This window comes from Helianthus annuus, chromosome 8 (genome assembly GCF_002127325.2).
Source record: "Helianthus annuus cultivar XRQ/B chromosome 8, HanXRQr2.0-SUNRISE, whole genome shotgun sequence".
Taxonomy (NCBI): domain Eukaryota; kingdom Viridiplantae; phylum Streptophyta; class Magnoliopsida; order Asterales; family Asteraceae; genus Helianthus; species Helianthus annuus.
This window is the reverse complement of record NC_035440.2, coordinates 110,281,460-110,300,364: the sequence shown is the minus strand read 5'-3', so window position 1 is coordinate 110,300,364 and position 18,905 is coordinate 110,281,460. Positions and strand designations below refer to the sequence as shown.

Genomic DNA, 18,905 nt, shown 5'->3' with positions numbered 1-18,905 from the left:
TACTGGCCTAAAAATAGTATCTGTCTAAGTGCTGGCATTGTCAGCATGTATCTGAGTTATTCGCTCACTGTACTAAATGTGCTTTGTGCATCAGGTTTGTCACTAAGAGTCTGTATGAAATAATTGAAGTGACTGTATGTAAAGAATGCACATGTATGTATATAACATAATTCAGTAAGCAGTTTAAGGTGTCAGTTGAAATCAAGCACAGTCATTAAGCACATAATCGAAATTAATTAATTTGTACAGTACCTGTATTTGTGAGGGTTGTCACATTCTCCCCCCGTTAAGAAAATTCGTCCTCGAAATTTGTACTACCTTAACTCCTTATGGTTTCGTTATGCATGTATGTATATGAATAGTACCGAGGTAGGTAATCACCAAACCGAATCAAACCTTATTCACATCAAGTGAGTCCAAGAATATATATAACAACACAAATCCAATGGTTAAAAGGTATGTGCTTTTAGCATTTAATGTCAAAGGCATAAGTCGTGTTGACGTGTAGTCTAGTGTAATCCAGTTACAGGGGTTCCACAAAAGAGGAGTTTTGTCCAATAGGATTCTCAAATGATTGGTCATAGTATGCAAATTTTCACAAACCATAGCACCCGCTACATGAACTCAAAATCAATGATTTGGATGCGATAGTATTATGAAAATGACCTGTCAACTTTTGAAATAGTAAGTGGTGAGGATTTGTGTGTTGACATTCTCGAATTGCGAAAATACACCGAGTGAGGTACAAGCGAATCTGGTGTATCATTGTTTTAATTCGTAGTTGCATCAGAAATGTTTATATGACAAGTTGACAAAAGTATATGTAGTTTTGTGTGAAACAGTTAACCATGATTAGTACCAGCTAATGACACCACAAGGTGTCGAAATGACGAGAAATAATAATGGTGACTGAACAAGTTCACCGTGCCTGAAATCAAGTGAACGTGGACCGAGACAGTCTGAAGATTTGATTTATGCAATGTCGTAAAGTTTCCAGTTGAATATGAAATATCAAAGAGCCACTCTTTTTGATCGAAGGTGAAAAGTATTAAGTACCACAAGGTATTCGATTAGTCAATGAAAGTATCGTCAGGAGGTACATTGGGCTTATGAAATGAATCTATGTACCATTGCCTTAACACACAACTGTGTTGAGACTGCTTTAATCATGATAAACAAAACGGATTTAGTGCAAGTCAATAAATAATCAAATCCGTATATGAAGTGCGTAACGAACTTAGCGCAAGCTTCAATTCTGTGAAAGTATCACCGCAAGGTATCGAAATCAACAAATGATTTAGTGGAGTCGTAGGCCAATCGAGTCCACTATGTCTCGAAACAAAAGAACCTTTGCAAGAATATTTGAATGTGATGTTCCCAATACATCACATGGCGTCTCAAATCAAAACATATGAAATGGATAAGTTCAAGCAGTTGAACTTATTTTCAGCATAACCCGACAATAAACGTATGTACCAATAAGGGAAATCTCAGCATGGTTACAAAAATAAACCATGAATGTATCTTGAAACAAAAGAAGTTTTCGAGAAAGTGTGTTGACTTGATAGAAAAAGAGTCAACCGTTACAATAATGTAGGCCATTCGAATCACAAACCAGTAGTTAGATTTAGCAACATAATATTCGAATTTCAATGAAGCGTTCGAAATGAAACCGTATGCGTAGCAGATGGTGCACGCGTAATATGTGAGTTTCCAGGTGATGAAACAATGAGTATGAGGTAATGACCATGTATCGAAGCAAATGTGTGTTCGCTCTTAGCGAAGAAAATCAAAGCGATGCAACTACTTTAAGGGGAGTAGAGATGCAAACATCTACTCGGCTAGAAGCAAAGTGAAGATTTTAACAAAAGAATTTCAAGTACTTTCTGTTCTGTTAACTGAAATGGCATATATGTCAGGTTAATAGTGTTCGATTGAGTTAACAGATATGGTGTCTAAGTAACAACCTTTACAAGTTTGGACCTGGGTTCCCAAGGGTCCTAAGCATATGTTTTCTAGATCCTCAGGTTTCGTATTCTGTGTAACTCGGTTTTGTGCATTGAGTAGGAAACACCATCTTGTGTGCGTCTAAAAACAAGTTATCGTCCCACGATTTCCCCGCTATACTTCCTTCCTGAATTCATCGCTAACGACACTCGGTCATCAATCAGTCGTGTCATCGTAGTTTGGATCCTCACAGTTAGTTAAATAAGAAATTCGTTAATTCTCAGCAAGAGTTACTGACTCTTGTGGGTTAGCTCGTTCGGCTCTTGATAGTTGATGCCTATTTGAAAATTTACGTCCTCCTTCTTGACGAGCAAAAATCTGGGTTACCCAAAAGGGAATTTTTGGTCTATTATCTTCCTTCTCCATCAACTCTGAGGTCGCACTGCCAATTCTTGCATCTCTGAGGTGTAAGTCGCTAAAGTGCATCGACTACAGGCGCGACGCCTGGAATCAAATCGATGCGAAGATTCGTCTTGTCGTTCAGGGGATAATTCTGGCAAGCCTTCGGGAAGACTTCAGGATATTTCCTTATCACAGGAATATCTTCGAGTTTTGGTTCTTCGGCTCCCTTGTCCCCGACGTGAGCCAAGAAAACAACACATCCTTTTACTAAACAACTTTCATGTGCCTCCCCGCAATTAGTAATTTGTAGGGGTGTATTCTGCTTCATGAGCCACGGTCGTTTCTTCGTTTGCCATTGTGATGCGGTTATCAATCTCCGCGCGAACACTCGGCAGTTGATCAAGCGTAAATTCACGCTCTCCGGGTTCTATCTTGCCGTTTCTAGTCACTGCGTTGACTTTCACTAGCTTCACCTAGCTAGTCCCATCGAGTGCAAGTTATCTAACTTACGTGCTACTATAGCAAGTACACTCTCGAACTCTAGAGATGCGAAACCAAAAATTTGCAACAGTATTTGGCAACACAGATGCATAACGTTGAGCGATATTGGACGTACCGATATCCATGCTTGGATTCCTGGTGTGCTCCCCTAGCTCTGCTACTGAGCTTTTATCCTCGTGCCTGATTCTTCTTAGGGCAGTATCTTCTGAAATGCTTCTTGCTCCCACAGTTAAGACAACCTTGAGCACGTTTCTGTCTGTCACTTGCCCTGCCTGGATAATCGTCACTGTCGTTGTTCCCTCCGTGATTCTTGCTTCCATCTTGGCCTCCATTCCTACTTTCAGTATCTTGCCTACAAGTTTCCTTAGGATGCCCTCTCTTGCCACAGTTATCACATTTCCCATATTTACATCGCCCGACATGATAGCGTAGACAATTGTCGCACTTAGGTAGAATACCCATGTAGTCCTTTCCCTTTTTGGCCTTTTTCTTGTTACTTGCCTGAGTAATCTTCTTGAAATTTGCGATCTTTCTCTTATTATCCTCAGATGACTCTATAGGAGTCCCCTTTTTCTCGTCCGTAGTGGAAAATTTTCCTAGTCTAACCGCTTCTTCAATGAGCGCCACGCTGGTGTTGATAGCCTCGGTGATCGTGGAAGGTTTAGATGTTGTTACCAGGCTTAGAATCTGAGGTGCCAATCCCCCTATGAAACGTTCAATCTTCCTAGGTTCCGGTTCCACCAAACGCGAAGCAACTTGGGATAATTCGCCAAATCTCTGCACATATTCGGCTATCTTTGGACCTTCCATTTTCAAGTTCCACAATTCCGTCTCCAACTTCTGGACTTCTGCCCTCGAGCAATATCTTTTTCGCATTAGTTCTTTTAGTTCGTCCCACGTCAATGTGTTCACAGCAGTCTCGCCCATTGTCTGAACCTGAAGGTTCCACCATGACAGAGCCCCATCTACAAATAGCCCAGCTATGTACATGACCTGGTGCCCTGGGGCACATTTGCTCAATCTTAAGACAGAATCTGTTTTCTCAACCCAGCGTACGAAGGCTAAGGCACCCCCAGTGCCGTCAAATTCCCGAGGTTTGTGGTCTAAGAACTGCTTGTAGGTGCAGCCTTTGCTGTGTTCCGGGCGAAGGGCCTCGAGCTGTGCAATGGCCAGTAAGATGCGCACTTGTAGTTCTGCCGCTGTTGTTGGCGAAAGGTTGTTGGCATCGACGTTCCCTTGTGCCGACATCTTCTCAGAAGAAGATTAGTTAAGTCAGGTTATATTTGTTTAGGGGGCGCGTTTAGTTGTTTAGTGGTCATACATACATACACATAATAGGTTATCATACCAACCAATCAAGCAATAGCATAATAATAGCATAACCAAGCAATTTGGTTGTTATGTTTAATGAGATCATAGCAAGTAAGCACGTAGCGTTAAAATTATAGCACACACATATAGATCAATAACATGCTTAACGAAGACATAGCGTCTGAGCTTTCGCTGGTCATTGGCCACAAAGTATTGTCGCATGTTTTATGATGGTTGGGCTCTCATTATTCTCTGACCACAATTGTATCGTCTTTCAAAATGTATCACATCAAGGGGGAAACAGGGTCACCCTACCCTTGCCCCACAAGTATATCAGTCTATCAAAATCACGTAGTCTGAAGTGGTCTTTAAAAGTCTCCACAATCCCGGCTTATCATTAGTGTCTTTACCCAAATGTAATGCAATCCGCAAAATCCAGAAATCAATTATATTGGTGACTGAGGTGGAGTGGGAAAGAAAAGTAAATCGTTAACATGCGTGAACCCCTCCTCGAGCTTGTATATATGTCGAAGTAATTAACCGATCTGCCGCTCGACAGTAAAGAAACGAGCCTTAATAACCAAGAAGGTGTAATAGCAGCAGGTGAGTGTGCCAAAGGAGACAGTGATGAATGTGGAGGATCAAAGTATATTGGCAATAGACAGGGTGGAGGACGTGGGGTCGGCTCAAGCTCCAACATTCTGCGACTCATATCCTCAAACTGTAGCTGATGTTACAGGAGCAACTTATCCTGTGTGTAGCCTCCATTATGTAAGGGTCTAATTTCAGCATGGTGTATGATAGGAACCATCGAAATGGCTCGTCCGGCGATGTAGAGGTGAAAGTAGCAAGCGGTGCGGCCTGTGAGGTCGTAGCAAATGCTGCAGCAACAATAGGGATCGTTACACGAGTGCCGTCCTGGAGTACATTTCCAGGGTGCGGGTAAGTCCTAAGAGAAAGCGATAGGCATGCCAGTGCAATGGACGTCGGTCTTCATAGGAGCGATATCAGCGGTTACGGGTGCAAGAACAAACGTCTCAACTGTTAGGAAGATCATTAGGTGTAGGTACTAGGTCGGGTATAAGGGATGCAATGTCTGGTAGACCAAAAGGAACAGGGTCATAATCAAGCAAGGGTGCAGGACCAGCAGGTGCAACATCAAGCTGTCCCACAAAGGTGCAGAGGCTAGCTCAGGGGCAGTCCCTGGGTCGTGTAACGGTGTGGTGCCTCGAGCATGTGATAGTGCAGCAGTCATAACGGCGTCGTCGTCTGTGTCAGTAGTAGAAGGTTGTAATCCGGCCATCTATAAGGCTGTAAATGTCACAGACTCATGGGAGTCTGAAATCGAGTGTATTCTAGGCGCAGAGGATAGCCTGATAACAGGGGTCTCAGATGTGAAATTTATAATAACGTTCTCGTCTAACTTTCCATCACCATGGATGTCATCAGGAGGACCATCAATAGTCATGTCAACATCATCGACTATTCGTCGAGTAGCCACCCTTTGGAAGGAAAGGTCCACATGAGGCGTATTGTCGAGGATCAGAGCCATGGTGTGTTCACCATCGGGGTGACCAGTGATGAAGTGGTCATGGACTGAAACAAGAGTAATAGGAGGATTCTTGTCGGAGAAGCCTTCAGCAAGGATAAATCATCCCAAAATCTGGTAGCGCGGACTGTTGTAAGTCGTCCTTGCCCTTGGTCAGCATATCAGGATCACTCTCATTGTCTGACGTAATTATCTCCGGCGCAAGTGCAGTCTCATCATTTGTGTTGGTGGCCATAGGGTCATCAATGCTTGACAACCCGTTTTTTTGATCAAGGCGACATGTGTATCGGTACATGGTAGTCATAGTATGTATTTCCATAATAATTACTATCAGTTAGCGTATGCAAACAGTTTCCACATATGCACGTTTATCAATATTCAGCAATTAAGCATGTATGTGATAACAATGTAAGCAAGTAATCATCCTAGTCTTCCCTAGACTATCCCACCCAGTCTCTTAGACTGAACTCCCTAGTCTCTCAGACTAACTCCCTGGTCTCTAAGACCAACTTCCCCAGTCTCTAGGACTAAATCCCTGGTCTCTAAGACCAAACCTTCCAGTCTCTAAGACTAAATCCCTGGTCTCTAAGACCAAACCTCCCAGTCGCTAAGACTAAATCCCTGGTCTCTAAGACCAAACCTCTCAGTCTCTAAGACTAAAATTTTTTTTCCTAGTCTCTCAGACTCAAAGTCCAATTCCCTGGTCTCTAAGACCCATCCTTCCTCAGTCTTAGAGACTGATCCTCCCTCAGTCTCTAAGACTGATCCTCCTTCAGTCTCTAAGACTGATTCCTCCCTCAGTCTCTAAGACTGATTCCTCCCTTAGTCTCTAAGACTGATCCTCCCTCAGTCTCTAAGACTGATTCCTCCCTCAGTCTCTAAGACTTATTCCTCCCTCAGTCTCTAAGACTGATCCTCCCTCAGTCTCTAAGACTGAATTATAAATATAAGTTTTAGAATGTGTATTTGTGCCTTTTGTTTGTAAAAATGTTTGTTCCCTGGATCTGGGAGTTTTGTGTATGCAATGAAAACATGTTTGTAAAAGCGTTTTCGTGAGAGCCCTATTGATCGTAGTCTTGACTCGAGAATGAATCCTAGTTCACTATGATCGAAGCTCTGATACCAAGCTGTCACACCATGACTTTTGCGGAAGCGTGATTATTGGTGTGACTTCTTAATACCATTGCATATGATCATAACAACACTATATGATTAAAACTAGTAGATGTACATCCATTAATTTAAGTTTAAAAGTAGTACAACATAATTGTCTGAAATGACGAGACCAAATTCAAGTTACCAACCATAACATGTTTTAAGGAGTTCAAAAAGACTCAACAAAAGATTTTAAAATAACCCCGAGTTTAGGACCACGTATCTCGTCCAGGATTAAGATACGCCTCCTAAGCCCTAATGACTTGGATGACATCTTTATTCACAACGCAACTTAAAAACTCCAACGCCCGCCAGATCCATTTACTAATTTCCTGAAATACATGTAGTTTGAAAAATCAACAAAAGTTGAGCGAGTTCATGTGTAAGTGAGTATGTATAAACCTTTGTAAAAATGTCTGCATGTATGAAAATCCCTGGTATGTAGCAATTAAGGAAAAAGAGACCACCATTGGGTTGCAAAGCCAATGATAAGTGTGAAGTGATGCAGGAAGACTCAAACCTAGCGGATTTGTGCGTCGGGCACTTAGTCATCTCATGGTCCACTCAGCGGACTCAGGAGTGGGGCTCGCTACACCCAAATAGATCTATCACTAATGTCCCTCGGTCCTACAACGAGGATTAATGGCCTTAAGTGTCATGCCCACGACTCACATGTTCGCGTAATAAAAACCCTCCTTAAGCTAACCATACCATGTAAATAAATGTCTGTAAATGTCTGTAAATGCCTGTAAATGTCTGTAAATGTCTGTAAATGTCTGTAACATGTATTTCACCCCCGAGGTGTAAAACTGAAAATAGTTAAGAGAAAAGGGGGACATGAACTCACAGTATTGCGTCTTCTGTGCTTGTAACTCAAGTCTCCTCAGCAAACACGACTCCCTACAATGTACTATGGTCTATTAGACGAACGGGCCGTGCCTTGCCTCAGTATTTATGTCTTTGAGTTACGTTTCTTATATTATTTCGAGTGATAATTATTTGTCAAATTAATTTGTATTTCAACTTAATCATATGTCGTGTTGGAATATTTGTTCGTTCCATATTCTAGTATTAATACTTCTAAAGTATCTTATATGCGCGTTTCCTTTCCAAGGATGGGATGCCGGAAATATATATATTTAACCATATTCATGTATGAAACCAACCTCCGATACTTTGTATTTTGTGATAAATATTATGACGAGTTTTATTTTTTTGAAAACAAAATATAAAGTATACTAGTAAACACCCGTCTCAAAAATATTTATTAAGTGTTAGGATTTTCGGAGAAATTTTCGTCATAGTCTCCTTTGTAAATGGAGGTGTCCATGCTTAATTAGCATATCATTTTCTTTTACATATATCCAATAGTTCATTTTCAATAACCAACCCGACATATCGACATACAAAACATTACATACTTCATTTCAGCTTTATTACTCGAAACCGGACTGTTTTCGAGGATTTTTATAAAATAGTTATCCTTTTCCAAAAATTACCAAATTTTTACAAAATGTCACATATGCTCCAAAATTTATTTTGTAAAAATATCAAAGTCCAGTTCGTTACCCATATTTTATAAAAAATCATTTTCTCGACTGCAATCAGATTTGTTACTTTCTGATTGCAGTTTACGGAAATATTCACTAAAAATTAACCGTAAGTCCGTTTGACGAAATTCCAGTTGGAGATTCGTCCTGACAATGGTGTCCATCCATGAGTCGGTTTCACTCAGGTTTCAGGTTATGACTTCGAAAACAACACACTTTTTCTGCAGTAAAAATGCAGCTTGAGCTGCTGTCCAAAAATAGTCTTTTAATAATAGTAAACGGTCTCGAAAAATTATGATTCCAGTGCCATTTGTTTAGTTATTCCAAAATACTCATTTTAGGCTTCAGAAAATCCGTTTTTCGATTTAAGATGATCCCGTTACAGCCTGTTGAAGTTGGCTGGAAATCCAACTCAGCAAGCTGTTTACATTGTAGAAGTGACTAAAAGTGCATAAACGAAGATCCTAACCATGGTTTATTGATGAACAAATGTTAAAACTTCAACCATGCTTTAACCAACCCTAAACCATTCAGATTTCAACCTCACACAACCTTTTTATATATGGTTTTTAGGCAGAAAATTAAGTTCACATTTTAGTGTTTAAGCTTTTGTGTGTGATGAACATTCAACAAATCGTAACAAGAATCAAGGTGGAACAAGAGTATGAAGGGACTTACTACTAGCACAAGGCTAGGGTTGTAATCTTAGGACAAGATGATGGTGAAATGTTGGTGACAAAGCTTGAATCAAGCTTCCTTGGAAGCCCTTCAATCTTACACTTCTATGGAGGAACTTCACACTTGAAGGAGAGCTTGTTGGAGAAGAAAATGGAGGATGTGAAGAATGATGGTGATGATTTCGGTTATGGAGAGAGAGGGGGGGTATATGAGCCGAAATTTTAGAGAGAGGAAGGAGGAGATTGGTTGTAGTTTTTGTAATGATGGAATTTCCTTGGAAACTTGCACTCTCCACCCTAAGATCATCATTGCCTATCTAATGGCCAATAAGAGTGAAGATGGTAATATCAAATATCTAAACAAGATATTCTCACATCATTAGGGCAGATTTTCGGTTGGGGGGGGGGGGTAAAGTGTAATTTTTTGGTAATTAGTAGGTAATTATTAGAAGGTTAAGGGTATTTACAAGTATAGTGGGTGTATGTCATGTTTACAGGGTGCATGGGGATTTTTGTGACCATAATTTATTTAAGATGATAAAATAATATTTCTAACAATATTTTCATGTCTCGGGTAATGTCTGGCTGTTCGGTTTCGTATCGTTTTGTTAAAGCGTTTAATTGTCCCGTATAGCGTCTTTTGTGCATCTTTTTGTAACGAAATTAATTCCAACACTTAGGAAAGTGTCCAGGACCATTTAGTCAATACTCTGTATAATATGAGTGTGTTAAAAGCTGAATTGTTACTAAAATGCAGAATTCTGTAATTAAATTGCGTTTTAGGCACTTTCCGGCACTCAAACTATCACCTAGTGACATAGTCTTACGGTCCTCACTTCCTTACACTCCATACTGGTCTAGTGTTTTATCCCTGGCCCATACTGGCCTAAAAATAGTATATGTCTAAGTGCTGGCATTGTCAGCATGTATCTGAGTTATTCGCTCACTGTACTAACTGTGCTTTGTGCATCAGGTTTGTCACTAAGAGTCTGTATGAAATAATTGAAGTGACTGTATGTAAAGAATGCACATGTATGTATATAACATAATTCAGTAAGCAATTTAAGGTGTCAGTTGAAATCAAGCACAGTCATTAAGCACATAATCGAAATTAATTAATTTGTACAGTACCTGTATTTGTGAGGGTTGTCACACTAATGATGGTGAATTGACTCACCGGCGAAATGGCTGGTGATGTAACGCAGGAGGTTCAGGCGTGGATGGGGTTTGGACCGGGTTTGACCGGTTTTAGTAGGTTGATTTTTTTTTATTTACGATATATTTTATGCTATCTCAGACTGTTAAAACAAGTTACTGGTATTCAAATCACATAAAAATGAACAAGAAATGCCTTTGAAAAAGCACAAGTAGGTGGTAACATTAAGTTGATATTTAAACAAATTTGAATGAATTTAGCCGTTATTGATTCTAGTGAAATATGGGATTAATCAAAACAATAAGAAATTTATGAATTCTAAATCAAAATCATTTTAATTTATTGTATACTAGGGAGAAAGCCCGTGCGATGCATGACATGCATAATAGCTATTGTTTGTTCGTGATAAGACGTTTGACAGTGCTTGACAAACTAACCTGTGAGATGACTACTAACCCGAGCAGCGCGTTATTTAATTATATTAGTAAACAGAGTATTCCATGCGTAAGTATAACGATCCGACTTGAAACATCTATCGCCAGCTTGTCCTAAAAGTTTCTGTACAGGGGAAGAATATAATTTAACCTATGAACCGTTTACTCCGGGGGACCCGTTGGGTTCAGGTTGTTAAAAGTTTCTTTGTAGACGATGTTTCTTTGTACCAGAGCATTATGTCGGAGTCGACAATTTACACCATTCTGCTCGTTCTCTATTAGTGTTAGTTCATCAATCGTTTTATTCTACACTCTTCACTAACCTAAATTTGAAAAATAGTTACGACTTTTCGTGTCAAACTTCCCCTTTCAAATGTAGAAACTAATATAGTTGATGCTATAATTGTTCCATTTTCCAGTTCTTTTATATGGATAATCAAAGCTACTACAAAAGTTGTACTCTTTTCTATCCCAAAACACATGTGCATGTTATTCAGATGTCTGAATAGAGATCCACACATACAAAAATAAGGCTCGAACAACAGCTTTCGTATATGTTTTAAGTTCTTGCAAGAACGGCTTGTTTTACATGTCCGGACATGTGAAGGCCATCTTTGTGCATTGGCCTTGATCCTAACATGTGTCGCTAAAACATCAAAGCCGTTGTAAACAAACCAAACATCCAACAAACCGTGAGTACATCTATAAACAATAATAGTGAGTATATCTATATACAAATCAAACATCCAACAAACCGTTGGTGAACCTTTTGATAGAAAGTTCCTTTATTTTTAATTGTTAATACATATATAAAATAACTAATAGAGTAGGAGAACCGTTTAACTCGCTCTATCATAACACCTTCTTTAAGCTCTCCAACTCCTAAATAATCACACATTTAGATCGCTCATATTGCATTACTAATGTAGAATGTTTGTTTTTTCCAATTGAAGAAGTTTGCTAGACAAACTATTAATCCCTTTAATAGTTAATCCACATCTCGCAAGATTTTAGATTTATACACAAATCGTGTACCTTTCACGACACTGCTTACCAATACGACTGAGAAGAGACTGTGTTATGAGAGACTATTTTGTGGGCCCATCCATATGTTTTCACCAGCTCAAGGACTTTTTCATCCTCCTACAACGAAAATAATAATAATAATAATAATAATAATAATAATAATAATAATAATAATAATAATAATAATAATAATAGTAGTAATAATAATAATAATAATAATAATAATAATAATAATAATAATAAAAATAAAAAGAGACCATAAAAGTTGTTTTGATCAAACGTGTCAAAGAGTAGGAGGGGATGTGGTGAAAACCTCATGAGTCTATGGACCTTTAATAAGTTCTAAATTAAGAACGTTTTTCCAGTGATGCAGACATTGGACTTCAGATCTATCAGAAAAATACACAGCTGCAAACACCAACTTTTATAATTGATTTAAAAAAAAACATTCATGTAAAGCCCATGAATTCCAATCCCATATAAAGCATAAGAAAACCAATAAGCTGGTGAGAGAAACAAAAAGAAATTACGTTGTATAAATATGTAGGGACCAAAGTCTCATATGGATATCACTGAGAATAATCACTCCATGAACATTAATTATTGGAAATTTCAATAGCAGTAACTATATGAAACCAAACCATTGAAATCATATGAACATTGAAATTTAAAATCAAAATGACTCAATAAGACGGGCACTATTGCCTTTTTTGTTAGACTTGAACCCGTACCACTTTAATAAGAATAAAAACACGTGATACCACTAACCCAAGACGCCATCGGCTTTTTTTTAGTTATCTAATATACTTTAATGATTGGCATTTGTTTACTTATTGATATACACGGCTCCTTATAACTTATCATTTCTCTCATTATATATGTGAGAATGACATGTGAGACAGAACCTTTTATTTATGTGCGGGTATAACTGAACCGAACTTAACTATGGATTGGGAGTGGCTGGGGGAGTTCTTGAAGGGAATAGCGAAGCCTGCGGCCGCCACCGCGGTTGTCAGGGTCGGCTCAACCATTTTGGTGGCCTAAGGCGAAGTAAAAGCTTGTGGCCTTTTTAGTCACGTCGTCTACAGGGTACGTTTAGCCAATCCCGAATAAAAAAAATACTAAAAATGGGAAAAATTCGTACCAGCCATTCCTTGTGGCCTTGAAACCCCTCGGTTTTAAGGTTTTAACTAACTATACGATAATTTATCAAAACTACTGTCTGTAGAGTAATTAGGAAAACAAACCTTGATGAAAAACACCGGCTGTGTGCTGGGAATTGCATGTGGTTTCCTAAATAGAGTTCAAAGCAGGTTCGGTTTGAACCAGATCAGGAACATTGTTAGGCACAAAACGTATTTGATGTTGTCCATCTGCAAATACAAAAGCATAATAAGTTATAAAAGAACTGAGAATAAGTTATGATACGAAATTGGCTCCTGAATAATTTGAATACCATAAAATGATGAAGATTGACTTCTTGAGTTAAAGTGGATAGTTTCTTTTTCTTTTTGTGGCTTTCGGCGACGGGCATTGTGGTCAGAAAGCCTCTGGCGACAGCTCCACTTCTTCCCATCAAATTCTGAGAGCCCGTGAAATCTTTAACAGTCATTGGAAAGCACAATTGTGTTGTTTTAGAACTGGTTGAAACGGGCCGGGTCAGGTTGACCGACAAACATTTGTACCCATCGTAACAAATAACAAATATGAATACATTAATAAGCTACCTTTTACAAATAAAAAATGTAGGACTGTAAACACTTTTAAATTACACTTTAGCTAACTTTTAATAACCAATTCGCTTTTATTTTAAATTATTTGATTTGACCCGTTACATATGAATACAAAAACATAGTTGTTAGTGGGGTTTTCAGTAAAATGTAGCCTCTGTTACCAGCATGAGTCAGCATACGTTCGACCATAACATATGGATGCAATATAAAGGTTCTTTGACCAAAATGACCAACGTTTACATATGCTTGGTTTGCCACGAACTACGTACACTCTTTATCTACCCAATATTTAAATCACATTTTATGTTTTCAATAAATATTTATAAACGTGAATTCGGTATTAAAAAAAACGTTACTTTTTTTCGGTATTAAAAATGTGAATTCGGTATTAAAAAATATTTATAACTGTTAAAAAATATTTATAAATATCTATAAATGTGAATTCCGTATTAAAAAATAGATGCTGCTAATTATTATTATTATTAGTCCTTGAGACGTAATGCAACCATAGGAGGAATATGAGGAAAGGGCTTCTTTAAAGTTGTTATGTACTAAATGAACTACACCAGTTGCTTGCTGAAAGAACAAGATATAATACCTATCACAAAAACAAAAGATGCTCATCCATTAGTTAGTTAGTGCCATGTAATATGCGTAAACCATTACAATAACATTCAACTTAGTAGGTAATAAAAATGAAAATAAAAGGTGTGTGTATGTTGGGAGGAGAAAACATCAATGTAAGTGATAACTTTATTCATAAACAATAGAAAGGAGTGCACCTGACCTAAAACCTTCACAATTTTATCAAAGTAGGAAGCATTAGCATGAACCAAATTCAAACTTAAGAATATACAGGAGGAAAGAAAGAAATAATACTTAAAAGACATGAAATAATATATGGTATTATTGAGATAAGTAGCATACATTGATTAAATATATATGTATCAAGGTCGCCAGGCTAAGCTAGGAGGACTCTGAGTAAATATGGATTCTTCTTGTAACCATGAATATAATGCACTTAGGTGGATTTGCCTTTCGACTTGAATGAAACAATAAATATAACATTAAAAGTACATCACACCATGTATATATTGTCATCGTTGTTCTCATTCAGAATGCCCTGCAAATGATTTACATTTAAAAAAACTAAAACTAAACAGAAGTATGCCTTTACTATTGTAAAACATTACTGCTGAGTCCCAACAAGAAAAACACATGACTTGGTCACAATGCACACCATCTATGTTTACATTCGGACTCATGATGAACTTTGCTCCAACATTTTTGGCATTTTCAGCAGCATCCTTGGTGTTCAAAACAGTACCAAACTGTCAAACACACTATGAACAACTGTACAAATAATTTAAATTGAACTCTAACTCCAGAGTTTTATATATCAAATCATGCAATTCCTTCCAAAGTATTATCAAAAAACGTAAAATTGGATTACACTTGATGGAGATTTCCCCAAATATTTGATTTGATATTTCAACAGTGCGAGTTAATCAGACATGAAATCGATATAACTTCGAGAGTAAGTTCGTACCTGAAACGTACTCCGGTGGCGTGGGCGTGGGCGGTGGCGACAGGACTGAAGGTGTACTCTGGTGGCGTGGGCGGCGGGGTAGGGCGGCGGCGACGGGACTGAAGGTGCAAGGCGATGATGGTGTAAATTCATAAGAGACCGAATCTGATGGTGTAAACTCACAAGAAACCAAATTTGAAGGTGTAAAAATGGATGGTAATGAATAGGTGCTTAATGAAACCACTAATATTGTTCCACAACCTAGTAAAAATACATATTGTGAAGGCGAGATTGAATCTCAACCTCACTATTAAAATGATGAACCTAGGTGTGGAGGGGTATAAATGCTACCTTAATCTAGAGGAAAGATGAAAGGTCATGAATTAAACGTGCGACCTTAAACTGATTTCTCCATTCAATTGGTGGTAACTGCTCATCAATTTCACAAGGTGGACATGGTAGTTCAGGGGTCTTCAAAACATGAAAGTATAAATTAAAGTAAGGGTAAAGGTGGAATGGAAATATCCGTATGTTTATTGTAATCCATCAAAGAGACTTTGCCAGATATAGATAGATATAGATTATTAAGTAAATTAAATGCAATTAATACGATTTTTATAGGTTGGTGCATTTAAAACAACCATAAATTTTGGTTTTAAAATAGAACATATAACTAAACTTATATTTTTAAGTATATAGATATAGATAGATATAGATTATTAAGTAAATTAAATGCAATTAATAGGATTTTTATAGGTTGGTGCATTTAAAACAACCATAAATTTTGGTTTTAAAATAGAACATATAACTAAACTGTAGAATATATATAGATATTGGATAGCCACTAATGATACACACTATACGTTATTTAACTAAATCCCATGTATATAACTATTCCAAATTAGATATTTTAACATATTAAAGATTTAATAGTACTGCTATTTTTGAATCTTTAATCTGTAAATTATAAAATTCATATCTGTTTAATTTTAATTTAGCAAAACATATATCCTCATATATAAAGTAATTCGGTGGCCTTGTAAACTAATTTATTTATTATTTGTTAAACTTAAACCATCTACAACGTATATAAAGTAATTTCATTGTTAATGGCTAATGATGGTGAACTGACTCACCGGCGAAACGGCCGGTGATGTAACACAGGAGGTTCAGGCGTGGATGGGGTTTGGACCGGGTTTGACCGGTTTTAGTATGTTGAATTTTTTTATTTACGATATATTTTATGCTATCTCATACTATTTAAACAAGTTATCGGTATACAAATCACATAAAAATGAACAAGAAATGCCTTTTGAAAAAGCTATAAGTAGGTGGTAACATTAAGTTGATATTTAAACAAATTTGAATGAATTTAGGCGTTACTGATTCTAGTGAGATATGAGATTAATCAAAAACAAAGAAATTTATGAATTCTAAATCAAAATCATTTTCATTTATTGTATATATTCGATAGCCACTAATAATACACACTATACGTTATTTAACTAAATCCCATTTATAAAACTATTCCAAAGTAGATATTTAAATTCATTAAAGATTTATTAGTACTGCTATTTTCGAATCTTTAATCTGTAAATTATAAAATTCAGATTTGTTTAATTTTAATTTAGCAAAACATATATCCTTATATATAAAGTAATTTGGTGGCCTTGTAAACTAATATATTTATTATTTGTTAAACTTAAACCATCTCCAACATATATAAAGTAATTTCGTTGTTAATGGCTAATGATGGTGAATTGACTCACCGGCGAAACGGACGCAGGAGGTTCAAGCGTGGATGGGGTTTGGACCGTGTTTGACCGGTTTTAGTAGGTTGAATTTTTTTTATTTACGATATATTTTATGCTATCTCAGACTATTAAAACAAGTTACCGGTAACCAGTATACAAATCACATAAAAATGAACAAGAAATGCCTTTGAAAAAGCTATAAGTAGGTGGTAACATTAAGTTGATTTTTAAACAAATTTGAATGAATTTAGGCGTTACTGATTCTAGTGAGATATGAGATTAATAAAAAAAATAAGAAATTTATGAATTCTAAATCAAAATCATTTTCATTTATTGTATATATTCGATAGCCACTAATAATACACACTATACGTTATTTAACTAAATCCCATTTATAAAACTATTCCAAAGTAGATATTTAAATTCATTAAAGATTTATTAGTACTGCTATTTTCGAATCTTTAATCTGTAAATTATAAAATTCAGATTTGTTTAATTTTAATTTAGCAAAACATATATCCTTATATATAAAGTAATTTGGTGGCCTTGTAAACTAATATATTTATTATTTGTTAAACTTAAACCATCTCCAACATATATAAAGTAATTTCGTTGTTAATGGCTAATGATGGTGAATTGACTCACCGGCGAAACGGACGCAGGAGGTTCAAGCGTGGATGGGGTTTGGACCGTGTTTGACCGGTTTTAGTAGGTTGAATTTTTTTTATTTACGATATATTTTATGCTATCTCAGACTATTAAAACAAGTTACCGGTAACCAGTATACAAATCACATAAAAATGAACAAGAAATGCCTTTGAAAAAGCTATAAGTAGGTGGTAACATTAAGTTGATTTTTAAACAAATTTGAATGAATTTAGGCGTTACTGATTCTAGTGAGATATGAGATTAATAAAAAAAATAAGAAATTTATGAATTCTAAATCAAAATCATTTTCATTTATTGTATATATTCGATAGCCACTAATAATACACACTATACGTTATTTAACTAAATCCCATTTATAAAACTATTCCAAAGTAGATATTTAAATTCATTAAAGATTTATTAGTACTGCTATTTTCGAATCTTTAATCTGTAAATTATAAAATTCAGATTTGTTTAATTTTAATTTAGCAAAACATATATCCTTATATATAAAGTAATTTGGTGGCCTTGTAAACTAATATATTTATTATTTGTTAAACTTAAACCATCTCCAACATATATAAAGTAATTTCGTTGTTAATGGCTAATGATGGTGAATTGACTCACCGGCGAAACGGACGCAGGAGGTTCAAGCGTGGATGGGGTTTGGACCGTGTTTGACCGGTTTTAGTAGGTTGAATTTTTTTTATTTACGATATATTTTATGCTATCTCAGACTATTAAAACAAGTTACCGGTAACCAGTATACAAATCACATAAAAATGAACAAGAAATGCCTTTGAAAAAGCAGTAGGTGGTAACATTAAGTTGATTTTTAAACAAATTTGAATGAATTTAGGCGTTACTGATTCTAGTGAGATATGAGATTAATAAAAAAAATAAGAAATTTATGAATTCTAAATCAAAATCATTTTCATTTATTGTATATATTCGATAGCCACTAATAATACACACTATACGTTATTTAACTAAATCCCATTTATATAACTATTCCAAATTAGATATTTAAACTCATTAAAGATTTAATAGTACTGCTATTTTTGAATCTTTAATCTGTAAATTATAAAATTCAGATTTGTTTAATTTTAATTTAGCAAAACATATATCCTCATATATAAAGTAATTTGGTGGCCTAATAAACTAATTTCTTTATTATTTGTTAAACTTAAACCATCTACAACATATATAAAGTAATTTCATTGTTAATGGCTAATGATGGTGAATTGACTCACCGGCGAAACGATCGATGATGTAACGCAGGAGGTTCAGGCGTGGATGGGGATTAGACCGGGTTTGACCGGTTTTAGTAGGTTGAATTTTATTTTATTTACGATATATTTTATGCTAACATGATTTTATTTTGAACTTCTTTATTATAACATTAGATTTAATTTTGACATTAATTAAAACTAGATTGTTGCTATAGGTCTTGTATTTCGGTGGTGGCAACGCCTTAGTTGTTTATAGCTTACAACATGTTATGTGATGTGTTAACCATATAAAAACACGTGTT

General features: G+C 36.3%; 1 long non-coding RNA gene across 2 annotated transcripts; it reads right to left on the bottom strand.

Annotated features, from left to right (window-relative positions):
* Positions 1-14,535: 14,535 nt before the first annotated feature.
* LOC110871445 lies at positions 14,536-15,260 on the bottom strand. Of its 2 annotated transcripts, none has more exons than XR_002553741.1 (2): positions 14,991-15,260; positions 14,536-14,772 (listed from the first exon to the last, which is right to left on the bottom strand). It is a non-coding gene; the product is annotated as an uncharacterized LOC110871445 (long non-coding RNA). The 2 variants fall into 2 exon arrangements; XR_002553742.1 differs by having other exon boundaries at positions 14,536-14,748.
* Between the last annotated feature and the right edge of the window lie 3,645 nt (positions 15,261-18,905).